Source organism: Nerophis ophidion, linkage group LG15 (assembly GCF_033978795.1).
Source record: "Nerophis ophidion isolate RoL-2023_Sa linkage group LG15, RoL_Noph_v1.0, whole genome shotgun sequence".
In the NCBI taxonomy this organism is placed as follows: Eukaryota; Metazoa; Chordata; class Actinopteri; order Syngnathiformes; family Syngnathidae; genus Nerophis; species Nerophis ophidion.
The window spans coordinates 51,382,157-51,407,979 of NC_084625.1; the positions used below are offsets into that span (position 1 = coordinate 51,382,157).

The 25,823-nt window shown below is 42.3% G+C and overlaps 1 protein-coding gene across 7 annotated transcripts in view; it reads right to left on the bottom strand.

Annotated features, from left to right (window-relative positions):
- The window catches only part of rab18a (RAB18A, member RAS oncogene family), a 204,476-nt gene that overhangs the window by 141,158 nt on the left and 37,495 nt on the right, over positions 1 to 25,823 (bottom strand). For all 7 annotated transcript variants that reach the window (XR_009809881.1, XR_009809885.1, XR_009809882.1 and 4 more), the window contains exon 10: positions 12,549 to 12,662. The gene's annotated coding sequence lies outside the window, so the exon portion shown is untranslated. The remainder of the gene's footprint in view (positions 1 to 12,548; positions 12,663 to 25,823) is intronic.

The window sequence follows — 25,823 nt, forward strand, 5'->3', positions numbered from 1 at the left end:
TCATAAATGTTGATAATGAGTCACATACTTTTGTATTTTTGGAGAGGGTCTCGAGGATATACAAATATTGCACTTTAAAAGTATTTTTTTTTAAAATAGACATTTCAAATACGGAAATAAAAAAGTAATAGTGAGACATATATGTTTGTATAAGGTTTTTTTTGAGAGAATCCTGAGAATATAAAAATATTGCACTTTAAAAGTATATAAAAAAAAAAAAAAATACAAATGTCCAATATGTAAATAAAAAAGTAATAGTGAGTCACATACGTTTGTATAAGGGTTTTTAGAGAGAATCCTGAGAATATAAAAATATTGCACTTTAAAAGTATAAAAAAAAATAAAAAATACAAATGTCCAATATGTAAATAAAAAAGTAATAGTGAGTCACATACGTTTGTATAAGGTTTTTTGGAGAGAATCCTGAGAATATAAAAATATTGCACTTTAAAAGTATAAATAAAAATAAAAAATACAAATGTCAAATATGTAAATAAAAAAGTAATAGTGAGTCACATACGTTTGTATAAGGTTTTTTGGAGAGAATCCTGAGAATATAAAAATATTGCACTTCAAAAGTATAAAAAAACATCAAAAATACACATTTCAAAGACATAAATAATAAACTAATAATTAGTCACATACTTTTGTATACGGTTTTTTAGAGACGGTCCCAAGGATATATAAATATTGCACTTCAAAAGTATAAAAAAACATAAAAAATACACATTTCAAAGACATAAATAATAAACTAATAATTAGTCACATACTTTTGTATATGGTTTTTTAGAGACGGTCCCAAGGATATATAAATATTGCACTTTAAAAGTATAAAAAAATCAAAAATACATATTTCAAAGACATAAATAATAAACTAATAATGAGTCACATACTTTTGCATACGTTTTTTTTAGAGAGGGTCCCAAGGATATACAAATATTGCACTTTAAAAGTATAAAAAAATACAAATGTTCAATATGTAAATAAAAAAGTAATAGTGAGTCACATACGTTTGTATAAGGTTTTTTGGAGAGGTATACAAATATTGCACTTTAGAAGTATAAAAAAATCAAAAATACACATTTCAAAGACATACAGTGGGGCAAAAAAGTATTTAGTCAGCCAGCGATTGTGCAAGTTCTCCCACTTCAAATGATGACAGAGGTCTGTCATTTTCATCATAGGTACACTTCAACTGTGAGAGACAGAATGTGAAAACAAAATCCAGGAATTCACATTGTAGGAATTTTAAAGAATTTATACGTAAATGATGGTGGAAAATAAGTATTTGGTCAATAACAAAAATTCAACTCAATACTTTGTAATATAACCTTTGTTGGCAATAACAGAGGTCAAACGATTACTATAGCTCTTTACCAGCTTTGCACACACAGTAGCTGGTATTTTGGCCCATTCCTGTGATGTTGTGGGGCTGTCGCCAAGCAACACGGACTTTCAACTCCCTCCACAGGTTTTCTATGGGGTTGAGGTCTGGAGACTGGCTAGGCCACTCCAGGACTTTCAAATGCTTCTTACGGAGCCCGAGCGGTGTGTTTGGGATCATTGTCATGCTGGAAGACCCAGCCACGTTTCATCTTCGAAGCTCTCACTGATGGAAGGAGGTTTTGGCTCAAAATCTCACGATACATGGCCCCATTCATTCTTTCCTTAACACGGATCAGTCGTCCTGTCCCCTTAGCAGAAAAACAGCCCCAAAGCATGATGTTTCCACCCCCATGCTTCACAGTAGATCTGGTGTTCTTGGGATGCAACTCAGTATTCTTCTTCCCCCAAACACGACGAGTTGAGTTTATACCAAAAAGTTCTATTTGGGTTCCATCTGACCACATGACATTCACCCAATCCTCTGCTGTATCATCCATGCGCTCTCTGGCAAACTTCAGACGAGCCTGGACATGCACTGGCTTAATCAGGTGGACACGTCTGGCACTGCAGGATTTGATTCTCTGTCGGCGTAGTGTGTTACTGATGGTAACCTTTGTTACTTTGGTCCCAGCTCTCTGCAGGTCGTTCACCAGGTCCCACACCGTTCTCATGATCATTTTGACCTCACAGGATGAGATCGTGCGTGGATCCCCAGATCGAGGGAGATTATCAGTGGCCTTGTATGCCTTCCATTTTCTGATAATTGCTCCCACAGTTGATTTTTTCACACCAAGCTGCTTGCCTATTGTAGATTCACTCTTCCCAGTCTGGTGCAGGTCTACAATTATTTTCCTGGTGTCCTTCGGCAGCTCGTTGGTCTTGGCCATAGTGGAGTTTGGAGTCTGACTGTTTGAGGCTGTGGACGGGTGTCTTTTATACAGATAACGAGTTCAAACAGGTTCCATTAATACCGGTAACGAGTGGAGGACAGAAGAGCTTCTTAAAGAAGAAGTTACAGGTCTGTGAGAGCCAGAGATCTTCCTTGTTTGAAGTGACCAAATACTTATTTTCCACCATAATTTACAAATACATTTTTTTAAATTCCTAGATTTTTTTTTTTCACATTCTGTCTCTCACAGTTGAAGTGTACCTATGATGAAAATTACAGACCTCTGTCATCATTTTAAGTGGGAGAACTTGCACAATCGCTGGCTGACTAAATACTTTTTTGCCCCACTGTAAATAAAAAACTAATGATGAGTCAAATACTTTTGTATAAGGTTTTTTTTTGGAGGGGGTCCTGAGAATATACAAATATTACTGGGTGTGAGTTTTCCTTGCCCTTATGTGGGCCTACCGAGGATGTGGTAGTGGTTTGTGCAGCCCTTTGAGACACTAGTGGTTTAGGGCTATATAAGTAAACATTAATTGATTGATTGATTTCCCTTTAAAAGTATTAAAAAGTTTAAAATAAACATTTCAAACACATAAATAAAAAACTAATAGTGAGTCACATACGTTTGTATAAGGTTTTTTGGAGAGAATCTTGAGGATATACAAATATTGCACTTTAAAATAAAAAAACTGAATAAATGAAACAAATTAGAAAGACAAAAACAAATAGTGGATTTTGAATGGTGACAGTCAGATATTTTTGTGGAATATGAAGATATACAAACACTGCACTTTTCAGTGAAAACAATACATCCATCCATCCATTTCTACCGCTTATTCCCTTTCGGGGTCGCGGGGGGCGCTGGCGCCTATCTCAGCTACAATCGGGCGGAAGGCGGGGTACACCCTGGACAAGTCGCCACCTCATCGCAGGGCCAACACAGTACAAATAAGTGGAAATAAAGATAAGATCATGTGTTCTATAGCATTTCTGTACAAGGTAAAGAGTCCATTCTACTTGCTCCCCTGCGGTCGTATTCAGCAGCCGAGGCAGCACAAAGTAAAAATAAAATGAAATATACAATATGCTATGATTATAGGACATACTGTGTGGTCTCGTCTTGCCCTCCAAAACACGTTATAAAGATGGAGTGCCATTGGAAAGCAACAATATGCAATCATGCCTTCATTTTCAACCGCTTCTCCTGTTCGCTGTCACGGCTGAGCTGGAGCCTATCCCAGCTAACTTTGCGGCCATCCGTCACTGGGAAAATATGCATACATTTGCCCTTTATTACCTTCTATACATTGGTAAAGGGACTAAACAGTTTGTTGCGGAGCAGCTTGTTGCAAGTGTAGCGTAAAAATGCTGTGGAGTTTAGTTTGCACGGACTTTAGACGGAGCAATGTTGTGTCAGCACGTCTGTGATGACCACAGCGCTTTTTTACTTGCTATACTGTAAAACTCAACTTACTGTTTACTTTAAAAACAGTGAGCACTACAACTCACACACCTGTTGATTTTTCAAAATAAAGCAGACAAAAAGATAAGTTACTCAACGTGACTTTCAAACGTGCAACAAAAACATTGTGGAGAGGCGGAGCTGCAGGACACGCCGGAGCCCGGCCCAAGATGGCGGCGAGGAGGCGGAGGATGCGAGCGAGAGGCGGGGCGTGCCGGGAGCGACGCCACAATCAAGTTCAGGTGCGTGGATCGCACACCGGGACACAATTAATATATCTCCTAACTATGTATAAAAGGGGAGAAGGAGGAGAGAACGAGGCAGAAGAGACGACGACGCTGCTGACTGAAGGACACGGAGGAGCGAGCGGTGGGAGCGGCGACGGCGCAAAAGACTTTCTTTATTGCAAAATAAACAAGAGTCAAACCTGCAAAAGAGATCTCCTTCCTTGGAGGTCGGTGGAACCCGCACGACGATGGCAAGAAACGGTCTTAAACATCCATCCCATCCATCCATTTCCTACCGCTTATTCCCTTTTGGGGTCGCGGGGGGCGCTGGCGCCTATCTCAGCTACAATCGGGCGGAAGGCGGGGTACACCCTGGACAAGTCGCCACCTCATCGCAGGGCCAACACTGATAGACAGACAACATTCACACTCACATTCACACACTAGGGCCAATTTAGTGTTGCCAATCAACCTATCCCCAGGTGCATGTCTTTGGAAGTGGGAGGAAGCCGGAGTACCCGGAGGGAACCCACGCATTCACGGGGTTCCCTCCGGGTACTCCGGCTTCCACAACATGTATGTTGATATTTCATTTCAACAATTATTTAAAAATGTCTTTTTTTGCATTACGTTGTGTATATTTTTTGATCAAGGGTGATGGGTCAAATGCAGAGAATAATTTTGTCACACCTAGTGTGTGTTTGTGTGTGATTATCATTGGTACTTAAAAGGTGAAATAACTGAAAACATGTTTTGTATTCCCGTTTCTTCAAAATAGCGACCCGTTGCTCGCATTACTGCTTTGCAAACTCTTGGCATTCTCTCCATGAGCTTCAAGCACACCTGAGAAGTGAAAACCATTTCAGGTGACTACCTCCTGAAGCCCATGGAGAGAATGCCAAGAGTGTGCAAAGCAGTAATCAAGTTCAGGTGCGTGGATCGCACACCGGGACACAATTAATATACCTCCTAACTATGTATAAAAGGGGAGAATGAGGAGAGAACGAGGCAGAAGGAATAGGAGAACACGCAGTACCTGCAGCGCACGAGAGACGACGACGCGGCCGACTGAAGGACACGGAGGAGCGAGCAGTGGGAGCGGCGACGGCGCAAAAAAATGTCTTTATTGCAAAATAAACAATGTCCTTCCTTGGAGGTCGGTGGAACCCGCACGACGATGGCAAGAAACGGTCACAAACATGTTGATATTTCATTTCGATTACGATTATTTAAAAATGTCTTTTTTGCATTACGTTGTGTATATTTTTGGATCAAGGTGATGGGTCAAATGCAGAGAATAATTTCGCCACACCTAGTGTGTGTGTTTGTGTGTGACTATCATTGGTACGTAAAAGGTGAAATAACTGAAAACATGTTTTGTATTCCCGTTTCTTCAAAATAGCGACCCGTTGCTCGGATTACTGCTTTGCAAACTCTTGGCATTCTCTCCATGAGCTTCAAGCACACCTGAGAAGTGAAAACCATTTCAGGTGACTACCTCCTGAAGCCCATGGAGAGAATGCCAAGAGTGTGCAAAGCAGTAATCAAGTTCAGGTGCGTGGATCGCACACCGGGACACAATTAATATACCTCCTAACTATGTATAAAAGGGGAGAAGGAGGAGAGAACGAGGCAGAAGGAATAGGAGAACACGCAGTACCTGCAGCGCACGAGAGACGACGACGCGGCCGACTAAAGGACACGGAGGAGCGAGCAGTGGGAGCGGCGACGGCGCAAAAAAATGTCTTTATTGCAAAATAAACAATGTCCTTCCTTGGAGGTCGGTGGAACCCGCACGACGATGGCAAGAAACAGTCACAAACATGTTGATATTTCATTTCGATTACGATTATTTAAAAATGTCTTTTTTGCATTACGTTGTGTATATTTTTGGATCAAGGTGATGGGTCAAATGCAGAGAATAATTTCGCCACACCTAGTGTGTGTGTTTGTGTGTGACTATCATTGGTACGTAAAAGGTGAAATAACTGAAAACATGTTTTGTATTCCCGTTTCTTCAAAATAGCGACCCGTTGCTCGCATTACTGCTTTGCAAACTCTTGGCATTCTATCCATGAGCTTCAAGCACACCTGAGAAGTGAAAACCATTTCAGGTGACTACCTCCTGAAGCCCATGGAGAGAATGCCAAGAGTGTGCAAAGCAGTAATCAAGTTCAGGTGCGTGGATCGCACACCGGGACACAATCAATATACCTCCTAACTATGTATAAAAGGGGAGAAGGAGGAGAGAACGAGGCAGAAGGAATAGGAGAACACGCAGTACCTGCTTCGCACGAGAGACGACGACGCCGCCGACTGAAGGACACGGAGGAGCGAGCAGTGGGAGCGGCGACGGAGCAAAAGACTTTCTTTATTGCAAAATAAAAAAGAGTCAAACCTGCAAAAGAGATCTCCTTCCTTGGAGGTCGGTGGAACCCGCACGACGATGGCAAGAAACGGTCACAAACATGTTATTTCATTTCGATTATGATTATTTAAAAATGTCTTTTTTGCATTACGTTGTGTATATTTTTTGATCAAGGGTGATGGGTCAAATGCAGAGAATAATTTCGCCACACCTAGTGTGTGTTTGTGTGTGACTATCATTGGTACGTAAAAGGTGAAATAACTGAAAACATGTTTTGTATTCCCGTTTCTTCAAAATAGCGACTTGTTGCTCGGATTACTGCTTTGCAAACTCTTGGCATTCTCTCCATGAGCTTCAAGCACATCTGAGAAGTGAAAACCATTTCAGGTGACTACCTCCTGAAGCCCATGGAGAGAATGCCAAGAGTGTGCAAAGCAGTAATCAAGTTCAGGTGCGTGGATCGCACACCGGGACACAATTAATATACCTCCTAACTATGTATAAAAGGGGAGACGGAGGAGAGAACGAGGCAGAAGGAATAGGAGAACACGCAGTACCTGCTTCGCACGAGAGACGACGACGCGGCCGACTGAAGGACACGGAGGAGCGAGCAGTGGGAGCGGCGACGGCGCAAAATACTTTCTTTATTGCTAAATAAACAAGAGTCAAACCTGCAAAAGAGATATCCTTCCTTGGAGGTCGGTGGAACCCGCACGACGATGGCAAGAAACCGTCAAACATGTATGTTGATATTTCATTTCAACGATTATTTAAAAATGTATTTTTTGCACTACGTTATTGTGTATATTTTTTCTGAGAGGACTTGTTTCTTTTGTCAGAGTTACAATTCTAAAAAAAAATAGCCCAGTTCTGCAAAGATTAGTGAGGAGACTCTTGTACAGGCCAAAAGTTTGGACACACCTTCTCATTCAATGTGTTTTCTTTATTTCCATAACTATCTACATTGTAGATTGTCACATCAAAACTATGAATGAACACATGTGGACTTATGTAGTTAACAAAAAAAGTCATACCAAAAACTATACAAATGGGAGCCATTACCTCCCAGCTTGGCACTCAGCATCAAGGGTTGGAATTGGGGGGTTAAATCACCAAAAATGAGTCCCAGGCGCGGCCACCGCTGCTGCTCACTGCTCCCCTCACCTCCCAGGGGGTGATCAAGGGTGATGGGTCAAATGCAGAGAATAATTTCATCACACCTAGTGTGTGTGTGTGTGATTATCATTGGTACTTAAAAGGTAAAATAACTGAAAACATGTTTTATGTTCTCGTTTCTTCAAAACAGCGACCCGTTGCTCGCATTACTGCTTTGCACACTCTTGGCATTCTCTCCATGAGCTTCAAGCACACCTGAGAAGTGAAAACCATTTCAGGTGACTACCTCCTGAAGCCCATGGAGAGAATGCCAAGAGTGTGCAAAGCAGTAATCAGAGCAAAGGGGGGCTATTTTGAAGAAACTAGTTTCAGTTATTTCACCTTTTTTTGTTAAGTATTTTGGAAGGTCCCTTTGTGTATGACGGTCTGACAGTCAAGTTGCATTTGTGTGAAGATACTTAAAGTAGGGCTGGGCGATATATCGATATACTGGATATATCGCGGGTGTGTCTCTGTGCGATACAGAAAATGACTATATGGTGATATTGGAGTACACGTTCTCACGCAGTTGTTTTTAGCTGCGGGCATTACACTACACATAAAACAAGCGCACCTTCTTACATACGTCACATACGTGTACGCCCTTGCGGAGCAGAGAGGTAGCGGCATGGGTAACATTAGCGGTGTGGTGCGAGTGGTAACACGAGAGAAAGAAGGTGCAAATCTGGTAACAAATGAAGGAATAATTGATCCCCAAGAAAAATCCTCTGGCGGTGGTTTGGCTTCAAGCGGGAAGATGTCGAACAGACAACCTTAATTTGTCAAGTGTGGGGCAAAAGCGTTGCTACAAAAAGTAGCATTACTGCTAATTGGTAGCATCATTTGAGAAGTCACCTGCTAGAGGATGAAGAGTGCATACTCCGCATGTCGACATCCCCATTCGGTGCCACACCAACAAAATGCCAAGGAAAAAATTTCCACATCAACACCGTATGAAAAAAATTGTCAACAACAGAAGGAGATAACGTCTGCAGGAACCTACCAAATAGCGAATAATTTGATTTCCTATTATGCAGCTCATTTTTATTTGACAGGTATAGAGATATTTTGTGTGACATCATGCACAAAGACTTTTAATATTGATATTTATAGTAGGCTAATATAGACACATCATGTGTTGCCTTCATTATAACACTTATATAAGACTTGTAAAGTCATTTTGATAGTAGGCTAATATAGACACTTACATCATGTGTTGTCTTCATTATAACACTTACATAAGATTTTTAAAGTCATTTTGATAGTAGGCTAATATAGACACTTACATCATGTGTTGTCTTCATTATAACACTTATATAAGACTTTTAAAGTCATTTTGATAGTAGGCTAATATAAACACTTCTATCATGTGTTGTCTTCATTATAACACTTATATAAGACTTTTAAAGGCATTTTGATAGTAGGCTAATATAGACACTTACATCATGTGTTGCCTTCATTATAACACTTATATAAGACTTGTAAAGTCATTTTGATAGTAGGCTAATATAGACACTTCTATCATGTGTTGCCTTCATTATAACACTTATATAAGACTTTTAAAGTCATTTTGATAGTAGGCTAATATAGACACTTACATCATGTGTTGTCTTCATTATAACACTTATATAAGAATTTTAAAGGCATTTTGATAGTAGGCTAATATAGACACTTACATCATGTGTTGTCTTATAAGACTTACATAAGACTCTTAAAGTAATTTGGATATTAGGCTAATATAACTAATTTAGACACATCATGTGTTTTCTTCAATATAACACTTATTATATAAGACTTGTAAAGTCATTTTGATAGTAGGCTAATACAAACACATCATATGTTGTCTTCATTATAAGGCTTTTCATTTTTTGCAGCTCCAGACGGATGTTTTTTTCCTCGTATATTTGCTTCAACATGGCTCTTTCAACATTTCAGGTTGCCGACCCCTGGGTTAGAGAGTGGTCGCTCGGCGTTTAAGTGTATTTTTACAAACATTCCCAACGCTTTTTGTCCACTCTTTCAGCCGAGAAAAATATGTATACATATTTGACTTGCCATTTTTCCACCCTAATTGTGGGGTTTGAACAAGAACCCTGCATCAGTGATTAATCGCATGAGTTAAATAAAACTGCGTACGCCTGTCAAATGTCTGATAGAACTCTTGTAACACGGTCTGCTTGCTTGCATAAGTCTACAGATCGTTTATTATATTTCGCAGCCGACGGCCACATCAGGACAGAGTTTGAGGACGTGCGAGCCGGGGAGTAAAACCGGGGGCCACAAGCACTCGCAACATAACGACAGCTATGGGATCACAAATAAGACATGGATGAGCTCTGGGCCCTGCGTAATATTTCATCACACAAACGGCTAAATGAATTCAGTCGGGAGAAACCACGTCGATGTGCAGATGTAAGAAATGGCAGCTGTCGGAGGAATGCGGTTTTGGCAGCGGGCGATTCCTGCGGGGGTCCTCGCACGTTAGCGCTTTGTGTTTAGCGGCACAAAGCTACATTGTTGACAGACTTGAGCCTGGACCCGGGCGCAGGTCTACCTCGGTATGTGTGAAACCTCGGCCTAATCCCTTTGACGGATGGAAACGTCCTGCAGACTTCAGTGCGAGGACTGACATGAAGAAAAAAAGATATTAAAGACAGACGCACACGCGTGCAGTTAGAAGACAGGACGGCCGGGTTTGAAGGCTAACAAATAAACAGGGCTCGCATTACGCAAGAACAGGGTCCGGGCCAACAGTGTAATGTTAGCATAAATCTGGAGTCAAATGGGCACAGTGAGCCAAGGCTGCAGCTCATTCCTCCAGATGCTGCTTATGGAACTGTCTGGACTTGCAAGCTCGCCACAGGCCACTCGCAATTTGGGATTTGTTTCATTCGACTTATGCGGACAGGAATCGATCAAACATTTAAATCGACGACACGCGGCATGAAACCGCCACGTGCGGGCCAGTGAGCGTCGGAGCAGGGAGCAGGGAGCAGTTGGAATGAGGTTCCACGGCCTCTGTAGCGGAACCTCAAGGTTCTGTAACAGCTTCTTCCCTCAAGCTGGAAGATTCTTGAAAAGAGATGTCCCATAATGGCTTTTTTGCCGATATCCCGATATTGTCCAACTCTTAATTACCGATTCTGATATCAACTGATACCGATATATACAGTCGTGGAATGAACACATTATTATGTCTAATTTTGTTGTGATGCCCCGCTGGATGCATGAAACAATGTAAGAAGGTTTTGTAAAATAAATGCCAACATGGCACTGACATATTTATTATTGAAGTCACAAAGTGCATTATTTATTTTTAACATGCTTCAAAACAGCAGTTTGGAATTTGGGACATGATCTATGTTGGATCCACTATGGACTGGACTCTCACACTATTATGTTGGATCCACCATGGACTGGATGGACTCTCACTATTATGTTAGATCCACTATGGACTGGACTCTCACTATTATGTTTGATCCACTATGGACTGGACTGTCACTAATATGTTAGATCCACTATGGACTGGATGGACTCTCACTGTTATGTTGGATCCACTATGGACTAGACTCTCACTAATATTTTCGATCCACTATGGACTGGACTCTCACTATTATGTTAGATCGATTATGGGCTGAACTCTCACTATTATGTTAGATCCACAGTGGACTGGACTCTCACTATTATGTTAGATCCACAGTGGACTGGACTCTCACTATTATGTTAGATCCACTATGGACTGGAATCTCACTATTATGTTGGATCCACTATGGACTGGACTCTCACTATTATGTTAGATCCACTATGGACTGGACTCTCACTATTATGTTGGATCCACTATGGTCTGGACTCTCATTATTATGTTAGATCCACTATGGACTGGACTCTCACTATTATGTTAGATCTACTATGGACTGGACTCTCACTATATTATCTTAGATCCATTATGGACTGGACTCTCACTATTATGTTAGATCCATTATGGACTGGACTCTCACTATTATGTTAGATCCACTATGGACTGGACTCTCACACTATTATGTTAGATCCACTATGGACTGGACTCTCACTATTATGTTAGATCCACTATGAACTGGACTCTCACTATTATGTTAGATCCACTATGGACTGGACTCTCACTATTATGTTAGATCCAATATGGACTGGACTCTCACTATTATGTTATATGCACTATGGACTGGACTCTCACTATTATGTTAGATCCACTATGGACTGGACTCTCACTATATTATGTTAAATCCACTATGGACTGGACTCTCACTATTATGTTGGATCCACTATGGACTGGACTCTCACTATTATGTTGGATCCACTATGGACTGGACTCTCACTATTATGTTAGATCCACTATGGACTGGACTCTCACTATTATGTTAGATCCACTATGGACTGGACTCTCACTATTATGTTAGATCCACTATGGACTGGACTCTCACTATATTATGTTAGATCCACTATGGACTAGACTTCCACAATATTATGTTAGATCCACTATGGACTAGACTTCCACAATATTATGTTAGATCCACTATGGACTAGACTTCCACAATATTATGCTAGACCCACTCGACGTCCATTGCATCCGGTCACCCACATCTGTGGTCCTCTCCAAGGTTTCGCATGGTCATCCCACTGGTTTGAGTTTTTACTTGCCCTGATGTGGGATCTGAACCGAGGATGTCGTTGTGGCTTGTGCAGCCCTTTGAGACACTTGTGATTCAGGGCTATATAAATAAACACTGATTGGTTCTTAATACAAACTCGGTGGTGTCCAAAGTGAAGCTTCAGGGCAATTTTAAGCCTGTATTGTTTTTGTTTTTTTTAGTCTTTTCTTTTTTCGAGATGGGAGCTCCTAGACCTTCACATGAGGAATCTGGACCTATTTGAATTTTAGTTGAGGACCCCTGATCTAGACGCCCCACAAACTACTACCAAAAATAGATGGCAGTGATGTACTTTTAGGGATTTTTTCTTTAAGGTAACCTTTTACTTTTCTTAACGGTGAGTAGAAAAACAACAAAATGGTGTACTCACCCTTAACTTGGATGAGCGGGTGGTGTACTTGGGAGGCTTGTCTCTTCATTCTTCTAACTTGAGCACGTTGTTCAGTGTCAGAGGGATGATTCTTCCTTCATGCCACCAAAAACCCTAATCCAAAGCGAAAACAACACCTTTGAGTTCTCCTTTTTAAACTTTGTAAAACCTCGAACAGCCACTCAAACTTTGTGGAAATGACACTAAAAAGGACAGAATACAGATTGTTGTAGAGATGGGCGATATATCAATATATATATCGATAAACATATGTGGGGGTTCGTTGGCCGGATCATCGCGTATTAAGTGTAAGAGAAATGTGCGGAAGTATAATAATAAAAGTTGAAGTATGAGCATAATACAAAACTTGTTTTCATATTAGTTGGGAAATTGTGTTAGAGGTAAATATAAACAGAATACAATGATTTGCAAATCCTTTTCAACCCATATTCAGTTGAATGCACTAAAAAGACAAGAATTTTTGATGTTCAAATAATAAATAACTTGGAATTTCATGGCTGCAACAAGTGCCAAAGTAGTTGGGAAAGGGCATGTTCACCACTGTGTTACATCACCTTTTCTTTTAACAACACTCAATAAACGTTTGGGAACTGAGGAAACTAATTGTTGAAGCTTTGAAAGTGGAATTCTTTCCCATTCTTGTTTTATGTAGAGCTTCAGTCCTTCAACAGTCCGGGGTCTCCGCTGTCGTATTTTACGCTTCATAATGCGCCACACATTTTCCATGGGAGACAGGTCCGGACTGCAGGCGGGCCAGGAAAGTACCCGCACTCTTTTTTTTTACAAAGCCACGCTGTTGTAACACGTGCTGAATGTGGCTTGGCATTGTCTTGCTGAAATAAGCAGGGGCGTCCATGAAAAACACGGCGCTTAGATGGCAGCATATGTTGTTCCAAAACCTGTATGTACCTTTCAGCATTAATGGTGCCTTCACAGATGTGTAAGTTACCCATGCCTTGGGCACTAATGCACCCCCATACCATCACACATGCTGGCTTTTGAACTTTGCGTCGATAACAGTCTGGATGGTTCGCTTCCCCTTTGGTCCGAATGACACGATGTCGAATATTTTCAAAAACAATTCGAAATGTTGACTCGTCAGACCACAGAACACTTTTCCACTTTGCATCAGTCCATCTTAGATGATCTCGGGCCCAGAGAAGCCGGCGGCGTTTCTGGGTGTTGTTGATAAATGGCTTTCGCTTTGCATAGTAGAGCTTTAACTTGCACTTACAGATGTAGTGACCAACTGTATTTAGTGACAGTGGTTTTCTGAAGTGTTCCTGAGCTTATGTGGTGATATCCTTTAGATATTGAGGTCGTTTTTTTATACAGTGCTGTCTGAAGGATGGAAGGTCACGGTCATTCAATGTTGGTTTCCGGCCATGCCGCTTACGTGGAGTGATTTCTCCAGATTCTCTGAACCTTTTGATTATATTATGGAGCGTAGATGTTGAAATCCCTAAATTTCTTGCAATTGCACTTTGAGAAACGTTGTTCTTAAACTGTTTGACTATTTGCTCACGCAGTTGTGGACAAAGGGGTGTACCTCGCCCCATCCTTTCTTGTGAAAGACTGAGCATTTTTTGGGAAGCTGTTTTTATAGCCAATCATGGCACCCACCTGTTCCCAATTAGCCTGCACACCTGTGGGATGTTCCAAATAAGTGTTTGATGAGCATTCCTCAACTTTATCAGTATTTATTGCCACCTTTCTTAACTTCTTTGTCACGTGTTGCTGGCATCAAATTCTAAAATTAATGATTACTTGCACACACACAAAAAAAAGTTTACGAGTTTGAACATCAAATATGTTGTCTTTGTAGCATATTCAACTGAATATGGCTTGAAAAGGATTTGCAAATCATTGTATTCTGTTTATATTTACATCTAACACAATTTCCCAACTCATATGGAAACGGGGTTTGTAAAAAGACAAACTGTATCTTAATATTACAACAGTATTTTGTTAATCATATGTAATTCCTAGTCGCTCTACAGTTCGGCCACCATGACCTTGAAATGAACATGAGTGTGCACCAGAATGTTGTTGTTTGAAGGTCAAATTCCAGCCAGTGCCTAATGTCCCGTGTCAAAAGGTCCAGGAGGGCATCTCATGACCTCCCTGAAACATCCATGCTACTGTCAGATGCAGGATTGGATGAACGTCAATATTTGAGCACAGCACCGCTGCCCGCTGGCAAGCCCAGCTCAGGCATCCCGCAACATAAGTGAATTTGGGGGCCCCCCGAGAGCCGAGGAGGAAGATCTGACCTGCGTGGAAGCAGAAGCCCGCTGTAACAGCATCTGTTCACAGCCCCGGGAAGGCCCAGGGCCGCGGTCGGGGGCTGCACGACTTAGTCTAGTATAACAAGGCTGGTCGGGGGCCGCTGTTTGCATGTCAGGCAGGACTCGGCGGGGCCCAGACGGGGCCATAACATGAGCCACGTTGGCTGCGGAGGGCGGTGAGGTGTAGCCAAAATAGCCAGCATCTGGCGGGTAATTGGGAGGCATCTGAAGGGGTCACTTTCTGCTGGAAGGAAGGGTGCTAGGCTTTTTTTTTGTTTTGTAGAAAAGCAACACGCGATTCAGACCAAAACTCGACAAACTTCAGTTTTCATGTCAATCTTGTTATAGGCGCAAAGTTGAAAAGCCAGCATGTGTGATGGTATGGGGGTGCATTAGTGCCCAAGGCATGGGTAACTTACACATCTGTGAAGGCACCATTAATGCTGAAAGGTACATACAGGTTTTGGAGCAACATGTGTTGTCATCCAAGCAACGTTATCACGGACGCCCCTGCTTATTTCATCAAGACAAGTATTACAACAGTGTGGCTTCTTTTTCGTCACTTATTTGTCTTTGGTACACTAATGTGTTTTAGGCCATTGGTTCTTTGTTTTATTTTTGCAAAAATGTATACAGTATATCTATTTTTATATTTCTATTTTTATCTTTGGTATGAAAATTATTATGTAACAACATCTATTAGTATTTTTTGGTTCTTTGTTGTTGCTTTTTTTGTATTATGACAATTTATTATTGGATCATGTTGTACTGCACTTTTAATCGTTTGTTCTTTGGTTGTGTGATGTTTTTTGCCTGGACCCCAGGAAGAATAGTCTCCACTGCGGTGTAGACTAATGGGGATCCTTAATAAACTAAACTTAATAAACTAAACTAAAGCTTCGTAAAAAAATAGTGCAGGTACTTTCCTGGCCCGCCTGCAGTCCAGACCTGTCTTCCATGGAAAATGTGTGGAGCATTATGAAGCGTAAAATACGACAGCGGAGACCCCGGACTGTTGAAGGACTGAAGCTCTACATAAAACAAGAATGGGAAAGAATTCCACTTTCAAAGCTTCAACAATTAGTTTCCTCAGTTCCCAAACGTTTATTGAGTGTAGTTAAAAGAAAAGGTGATGTAACACAGTGGTGAACATGCCCTTTCCCAACTACTTTGGCACGTGTTGGAGCCATGAATTTCTAAGTTAATTATTATTTGCAAAAAAAAATAAAGTTTATGAGTTTGAACATGGAGAGGAGCCAGATGAGGTGGCTCGGGCATCTGGTCAGGATGCCACCCGAACGCCTCCCTAGGGAGGTGTTTAGGGCACATCCAGCCGGTAGGAGGCCACGGGGAAGACCCAGGACACGTTGGGACTGGCCTGGGAACGCCTCCGGATCCCCCGGGAAGAGCTAGACGAAGTGGTTGGTGAGAGGAAAGTCTGGGCTTCCCTGCTTAGGCTGCTGCCCCCGCGACCCGACCTCGGATAAGCGGAAGATGATGGATTGATGGAGTTTTAACATTAAAAATGTTGTCTTTGTAGTGCATTCAATTGAATATGGGTTGAAAATGATTTGCAAATCATTGTATTCTGTTTATATTTACATCTAACACAATTTCCCAACTCATATGGAAACGGGGTTTGTAATTCAACGTAAAAAAAAAAAAGTCGGATTAAAAATGCATGAATGAAACGTAAATGGAGTGGTGAGGCAGCCACCTCTAGTGTGGACTAAATGTGTCCCTGTAATTCTATCACGGCCTTTCTGAAACACCATCCCACCTCCTTCCTTGCAGACCTTCAAAGTCCTTAAGCCTTTTAGCGGTTTGCGGCAACATTTCTCCGCTCCGACCTCAGAATCCCCGGCTTAGAAAAATAAGCGGCGCAATTACGACACGGCGGGTGGATTTATTTACACAAAATAACGACATTTATTTCTGTGCACGCCAATCATTTGTGTTCCCGCGCTGCTCCCGCGGGTGTCGGGGCGGCGACGACGTCGTGGAAAAGTAACACCCGGGCCGTGTTGACACAAAGTGATTGGTTTATTGTAGCAGCTGAGGCCGCTTCCATGTCGCGGGGGTCCGGACGGGCACCGTGACACGCGGCATGACGGCGTTCCCGGGGAATGTGCGCCTGGCCAGATGACACGGGAGCGCCGGGCCGTGATGAAGATGAATGAACGTACTCATCCCCACGTCTTTTGCCACCAGAAAGCACGAAAGCGCCGGCCGCCCGCCGCTGTTTTCGGCCGCCGTGTTTATTGGCAAAGTAACCCGAGGCCGGAATGAAAGCGTCCCCCGGTGTGAGGGCGCTTTTCTTTCAGAGGGGTGAGAAGTCCTCGGCCTTTCCTTCTCGTCGAGCCCCTTTCACAAAGTCAAAACAGCCATTTTGCTTTAAATTGGATTGAGCGACTCTGAAAACAGGACAAAACTCGATTACGGCCTGATGTGTTGTCGCTGAACGGGCTTCCAAGTTATTGAGTTAAAGCAGCTTTGACGGGCAGACGTGGAACTGCCAGGATGGACGTGTTGACAGGATCTGTGAGAAGAGCTCCCTTCCCAAATGTTTTTCACTTTCTCAACAGGATCTCAGGAGACTTTAGCCGGGAATTGTACAAGAGAAGCCCTGATTTTATTACGGGAGGCGGCGTTTTCATAACATGGTCACTACTGCCTACTTCGTCTTGTTATATTCTTGTTTTACTGTTATATTTTTATTCCCATTGTTGCTTTTTAGTTTTTATTCTCATTGTAATATTTCTCTTTTTTGTTTCCATTTAAACCCCCATTATTTACTTTTTACTTTTATTTAAATGATCTCAACTCTGTACACTGCTGCTGGAATTTTAATTTTCCTGAAGGAACTCTCCTGAAGGAATCAATAAAGTACTATCTATCTATCTACCTATCTAGCAACGCTGGGGAATTCTGACTTTAGCACTTCCATCCATCTTCTATTGCTTATCCGAGGTCGGGTCGCGGGGGCAGCAGCCTAAGCAGGGAAGCCCAGACTTCCCTCTCCCCAGCCAGTTCGTCCAGCTCCTCCCGGGGGATCCCGAGGCGTTCCCAGGCCAGCCGGGAGAGATAGTCTCCCCCGTGACCTCCTACCGGTTATACCAGGGATGGGAATGAAGAATTAAAAAATCAGCTGGAAAATTTTTAATCCTAAAACACCGCTTTGCGGAATAGTGCACTCGCCTGCTAAGGGGGTCTGGGGGACATGCCAACCCCAGTAAAAAAATTGAAATCTATGTTAGCTTAGGATGCATTTCCTGCTATTTTGAGTCGAAATCTAACAATATTCTCCTGACCAAAACTTCACATTTCAAAGTGGCTTTTGAACAAAGTTGAAAAGCCAGCATGTGTGATGGTATGGGGGTGTATTAGTGCCCAAGGCATGGGGAACTTACACCATTAATGCTGAAAGGTACATACAGGTTTTGGAACAACATATGCTGCCATCTAAGCGCCGTGTTTTTCATGGACGCCCCTGCTTATTTCAGCAAGACAATGCCAAGCCACATTCAGCACGTGTTACACATCTGTGAAGGCACCATTAATGTTGAATGGTCCATACAGGTTTTGGAGCAACGTATGTAGTCATCCAAGCAACGTTATCATGGACGCCCCTGCTTATTTCAGCAAAACAAGAGTTACAACAGTGTGGCTTCATAAAAAAAAAAGAGTGCGGGTACTTTCCCGGCCCGCCTGCAGTCCAGAGTTGTCTTCCGTGGAAAATGTGTGGCGCATTATGAAGCGTAAAATACGACAGCGGAATTTTGAAGGACTGAAGCTCTACATAAAACAAGAATGGGAAAGAATTCCACTTTCAAAACTTGAACAAGATTTACAAAATCAGTTGTAAATGTTTCAATCCTAAAACACCGCTTTGTGGAAGGCTGCCCGGCGGCCGCACCAGAGTACACATAGTGCACTCGCCTGCTAGGGGGGTCTGGGGGACATGCCACCCCCAGAAAACAAATTGAAATCTATGTTAGCTTAGGATGCATTTCCTGCTATTTTGAGTCAAAATCTAACAATATTCTCCTGACCAAAACTTCACATTTCAAAGTGGCTTTTGAACAAAGTTGAAAAGCCAGCATGTGTGATGGTATGGGGGTGTATTAGTGCCCAAGGCATGGGTAACTTACACATCTGTGAAGGCACCATTAATGCTGAATGGTCCATACAGGTTTTGGAACAACATATGTTGTCATCCAAGCAACAGTATCATGGACGCCCCTGCTTATTTCATCAAGACAAGTGTTACAACAGTGTGGGTACTTTCCCGGCCCGCCTGCAGTCCAGACTTGTCTCCCATGGAAAACGTGTGGCGCATTATGAAGCGTAAAATACGACAGCGGACTTTTGAAGGACTGAAGCTCTACATAAAACAAGAATGGGAAAGAATTCCACTTTCAAAACTTCAACAAGATTTACAAAATAAGTTGAAAACGTTTCAATCCTAAAACACCGCTTTGTGGAAGGCTGCAGGGCGGCCACACCAGAGTACACATAGTGCACTCGCCTGCTAGGGGGGTCTGGGGGACATGCCACCCCCAGAAAACAAATTGAAATCTATGTTAGCTTAGGATGCATTTCCTGCTATTTTGAGTCAAAATCTAACAATATTCTCCTGACCAAAACTTCACATTTCAACGTGACTTTTGAACAAAGTTGAAAAGCCAGCATGTGTGATGGTATGGGGGTGTATTAGTGCCCAAGGCATGGGTAACTTACACATCTGTGAAGGCACCATTGATGCTGAATGGTCCATACAGGTTTTGGAGCAACGTATGTAGTCATCCAAGCAACGTTATCATGGACGCCCCTGCTTATTTCATCAAGACAAGTGTTACAACAGTGTGGGTACTTTCCCGGCCCGCCTGCAGTCCAGACTTGTCTTCCATGGAAAATGTGTGGAGCATTACGAAGCGTAAAATACGACAGCGGACTGTTGAAGGACTGAAGCTCTACATAAAACAAGAATGGGAAAGAATTCCACTTTCAAAACTTCAACAAGATTTACAAAATTAGTTGAAAATGTTTCAATCCTAAAACACCGCTTTGTGGAAGGCTGCAGGGCGGCCACACCAGAGTACACATAGTGCACTCGCCTGCTAGGGGGGTCTGGGGGACATGCCACCCCCAGAAAAAAATTGAAATCTATGTTAGCTTAGGATGCATTTCCTGCTATTTTGAGTCAAAATCCAACAATATTCTCCTGACCAAAACTTCACATTTCAAAGTGGCTTTTGGACAAAGTTGAAAAGCCAGCATGTGTGATGGTATGGGGGTGTATTAGTGCCCAAGGCATGGGTAACTTACACATCTGTGAAGGCACCATTAATGCTGAAAGGTACATACAGGTTTTGGAACAACATATGTTGTCATCCAAGCAACGGTATCATGGACGCCCCTGCTTATTTCATCAAGACAAGTGTTACAACAGTGTGGCTTCATAAAAAAAAGAGTGCGGGTACTTTCCCGGCCCGCCTGCAGTCCAGACTTGTCTCCCGTGGAAAACGTGTGGCGCATTATGAAGCGTAAAATACGACAGCGGACTTTTGAAGGACTGAAGCTCTACATAAAAAAAGAATGGGAAAGAATTCCACTTTCAAAACTTCAACAAGATTTACGAAATCAGTTGAAAATGTTTCAATCCTAAAACACCGCTTTGTGGAAGGCTGCCCGGCGGCCGCACCAGAGTACACATAGTGCACTCGCCTGCTAGGGGGGTCTGGGGGACATGCCACCCCCAGAAAAAAATTGAAATCTATGTTAGCTTAGGATGCATTTCCTGCTATTATTTCCTCCTGACCAAAACTTCCCATTTATTAGCAAATAATTTCAGAAAAATGTATCATGTGATGATACAAGTTTACACATATATCAAATTCTTGCACACTTTCGGATTATAGACAAAAAATAGACCTACAAATGGATTAACAAGAATTCAAAATATTAAAATTTTGAAATATATAAGATGGTGTATAGAACAGTACAGGCGGATCGGTGCGGCGTCTTCAGTAATGCGGACGTTGTACCGATCCGTTGTGGTGAAGAAGGAGCTGAGCCGGAAGGCAAAGCTCTCAATTTACCGGTCGATCTACGTTCCCATCCTCACCTATGGTCATGAGCTTTGGGTCATGACCGAAAGGATAAGATCACGGGTACAAGCGGCCCAAATGAGTTTGGGTCTCTCCCTTAGAGATAGGGTGAGAAGCTCTGCCATCCGGGAGGAACTCAAAGTAAAGCCGCTGCTCCTCCACATCGAGAGGAGCCAGATGAGGTGGTTCGGGCATCTGGTCAGGATGCCACCCGAACGCCTCCCTAGGGAGGTGTTTAGGGCACGTCCAACCGGTAGGAGGCCACGGGGAAGACCCAGGACACGTTGGGAAGACTATGTCTCCCGGATGGCCTGGGAACGCCTCGGGATCCCCCGGGAAGAGCTAGACGAAGTGGCTGGGAAGAGGGAAGTCTGGGTTTCCCTGCTTAGGTTGTTGCCCCCGCGACCCGACCTCGGATAAGCGGAAGAAGATGGATGGAGATGGATGGTGTATTGTACCTCTGAATGGACTCGTCCGTGGTAGATTGGTGCGAGAGGAGCCGAGTCGGAGGTGCGAGGCTTCGATAGTTGACGATGTTTGACTTCAGCTTGAAGGCAGACCCCAGTGAAAAATGACTTCTCCGTAAACTCACTTTACTTAGATGCCTTGCCGATTTGGCGTGGTCAAAGAGTTCCACCTTTCCCCGAGATCCATAGTTCACAATGTCCTTGCAATATAAGCACTGAGCGCGTCAAGGTTCATCGCACTTTGCAACGAAATCGCTGATCAGTTCGTCTTCTTCTACGATATTGCTAAAGGGGAACATTATCACAATTTCAAAAGGTTTTTTTTTTTTTATACACTTTGATTTTTATTTTACTGTTTTAATTGATTTTACCTTTTAGAATAGTTTTTAATCATATTTGTTTTTATATTGTTTTTATTGGTTTTATTTTTATTCATTTTTTGTTTTATTCAGTCATTGATGGAGCATAATATTGTTTTTAACATGGCTGTGCAGCACTTTGGAAACTTTATTGTTGTTTAAATGTGCTATATAAATAAAGTGGATTGATTGATTGGATAAAAACAATAAAAATTAGTTCCCAGTGGCTTGTTGTATTTTTTTCAAAATTTTACCGGTCACGTAATATCCCTAAATAAAGCTTTAAAGTGCCTTATTTTCGCTATCTTCGAAATCACTGGCCATTTCCCTGTGACGTCACACAGTGCTGCCAATGTAAAGAAACAATGGGAATACCACAGCAAGATATAGCGACATTAGCTCGGATTCAAACTCGGATTTCAGCGACTTAAGCGATTCAACAGATTACGCATGTATTGAAACAGATGGTTGGAGTATGAAAGTTTTGAAGAAGAAACTGAAGCTATTGAGCGAATAGCTATTGACGCTATTCATAGCCATAGCATGGCCGAATAGCTGCGTTAGCATCGCCGGTAAAATGTGCGGACCAAACGATCAGGACTTTCGCATCTTGTGACAATGGAGCAACTTAAATCCGTCGATTGGTAAGTGTTTGTTTCGCATTAAATGTGGGTGGAAGGAAACGTAATATAGTTGCAAATGCATCTGCAGGTTATCCATACATCTCTGTGCCATGTCTGCTTCAGCACCGCCGGTAAATAGCATGTTAGCATCGATTAGCTGGCAGTCAACATCAACAAAACTCACCTTTGTGATTTCGTTGACTATCGTTGCAAATGCATCTGCAGGTTATCCATACATCTCTGTGCCATGTCTGCTTTAACACCGCCGGTAAATAGCATGTTAGCATCGATTAGCATAGCATGTTAGCATCGATTAGCTAGCAGTCACGCCGCGACCAAATATATCTGATTAGCACATAAGTCAACATCAACAAACTCAACTTTGTGATTTAGTTGACTTTATGGTTGCAAATGCATCTGCAGGTTATCCATACATCTCTGTGCCATGTCTGTCATCGCCGGTAAAATGTGGAGACACTCTGGCACATTCAACGGGGGTCTGGCGGCAGACACTTTGGTATCTTCGGGCCAGTGGTGCAACTTGAATCCCTCCCTGTTAGTGTTGTTACACCCTCCGACAACACACCCACCAGGCATGATGTCTCCAAGGTTCCAAAAAATAGTAGAAAAAACGGAAAATAACAGAGCTGAGACCCGATGTTTACAATGTGTTGAAAATGAAAATGGTGGCTGTGTTACCTCGGCGACGTCACATTCTGACGTCATCGCCTCCAGAGCGATAAACGGAAAGGCGTTTAAATGGGTGAATTTTGGCGAATTAGAGTTCGGAAATCGGTTAAAAAAATATATGGTCTTTTTTCTGCACCAACAAGGTATATATTGACGCTTACATAGGTCTGCTGATAATGTTCCCCTTTAATCTTCACCTTCAGTTTGATAAATATATCGCACCATGCCCAGTTCCACTTGTTTCTCACGCCCTTATCCATATCTTTGGCTAATGAAGCATTCCTATCTTGAATAAGCTTAACCATGTCTGAAACTGTTTTGTCAATAAAGAAACGTGTTAATTGAGAGATACCGTGTTTTCTTTCCAGATTAGTCACCGATAAACACAACCAATATAAACAGAATACGAGTTCAGAAACGCTCACAATAATTGAGGATCGGGGACTAGATATTGTCGGCAAACGACGCGTGCAGACGTCTATAACGGGCAATGTCATTGGTTGATGTCTTCAGCTGATAGTAGAGCTAGCCAATCTGGTGCCTTTACACATTGGCATTATGTTAAATAAATGACCCTGGCAGCGCCAAAATTGGCCTAATTCCACGGATATGCGGAAAATTCCCACCCCTGCCAGAAAAACCTCTTTAGGGAGGCGTTTCGGCTGCTTCCCCGTGACCAGACCTTGAAAAAGCGGAAGAAGATAGATGGATATACTTATATATTTACTTTGTACATTATAGATGTCAGATAAAGACAAACATCACAATATATTGTGATGTTTGTCTATCTGTGCCGCCCGAATGCAGCTGAGATAGGCTCCAGCACCCCCCCCCTGAAAGGGACACGCGGTAGGAAATGAATGGATGGATGTTATGAGCTAGGGGACTTAAGAACTCCATTACCCAGCATGCCACAGTAGTGAAGAGCATGCACAGTTGCCGAGTTTAGATTGTTGAATGTAGACATGTGACGGGATGTTTTTGATGTGGAGTAAACTTTAAGAAGTCAGCCCAACATGCCTCGCCTGCATCTTTTACGACGAGACAAGACAACACATATTTGCAAGGCCATTTTCAAGAAGGATATTGAGAAAGAAACATCTTGTGAGACCATGTCGGCCAACCCCGGAAGCGAGCTTAGCTGTCGAAGAAATGTTAGTTCAGTTGATTTTTTTCACGGTTAATATGTTTTTTGCACTTTAAGAAGTCGGCCGACATGCCTCGCCTGCATCTTTTACGACGAGACAAGACAACACATGTTTGCAAGGCCATTTTCAAGAAGGATATTGAAAAAGAAACTACATCTTGTGAGACCACGTCGGCCAACCCCGGAAGCGAGCTCAGCTGTCGAAGAAATGTTAGTTCAGTTGATTTTTTTCACGTTTAATATGTTTTTTGCACTTTTAATTTGGACAGTATCACATAAGATATGTTTTAATGTTTATCGAATTTTAAATGCGCCAGAAAATAACCCGTTTCGTACAATGCCCTGTAGTGTGTAAATGTGTTTCTGTGTATTATTTCTCTCATAGAGACTTAGACTTCCTTTATATTGTCATTCAAATTTGAACTTTACAGCACAGATAAGAACATGGTAGTGCAGGATAAAAAAAAATCAATAAGGTGCATATATAATTAAATAAATGTATATAAATAATATATAAATATAAATATAAAATAAATAAATATATATAAAAAAATTACTGTACAGATAAATATATTGTACTTTTTCACATGCGTCCACGTTTATGGATGTAAGTTATATTGTCTTTTTTATTCCAGCGAGTTAATTCATTTTGGGGGGAGTTGAGGGGATAATTTAATTATGATGCGTTCAAGAGTCTTACGGCTTGAAGGGAGAAGCTGTTAAAGAACCTGGAAGTTCTGCTTCGGAGGCTGCGGAACCTCTTTCTAGAGTCCAGCAGAGATGTCCGATAATGGCTTTTTTGCCGATATTGTCCAACTCTTAATTATTGATTCCGATGTCAACCGATACCGATATAGACAGTCGTGGAATGAACACATTATTACACTAAGTGTGGCGAAATTATTCTCTTCATTTGACCCGTCCCCTTGTTCACCCCCTGAAAGGTGAGGGGAGCGGTGAGCAGCAGCTGTGGCCACGCCCGGGAATCATTTATGGTGATTTAACCCCCAATTCCAACCCTTGATGCTGAGTGGCAAGCAGGAAGGCAATGGGTCCCATTTTTTTATAGTCTTTGGTATGACTCGGCCGGGGTTTGAACTCACAACCTACCCATCTCAGGGCGGACACTCCAACCACTACCACTATTTCCACATTCACACACTGATGGCGGGAGTTGCCATGCAAGGCTTTAACCAGGACCCATCAGGAGCAAGGGTGAAGTGTCTTGCTCAAGGACACAACGGACGTGACAAGGTTGGTTAGAAGATGGGGATTGAACCAGGAAACCTCAGGTTGCTGGCATGTGCCACTCTCCCATAGGGACAAGCGGTAGGAAATGGATGGATTTCTCTTCTACTGTGACCAAATAGCATTATTTTTATTTTATTTTTTTTAGTCAAACCATTTCAGTGCCCCTCCCGAAAATCTCCCGGCGCAACCATTCTCCCGAATTCCACCCAGACAACAATATTGGGGGTGTGCCTTAAAGGCACTGTCTTTAGCGTCCTCTAAAACCTGTCAAGTCTGTTTTCCCTCCTCACAAAGAGCGTGCCGACCCAGTCACGTAATA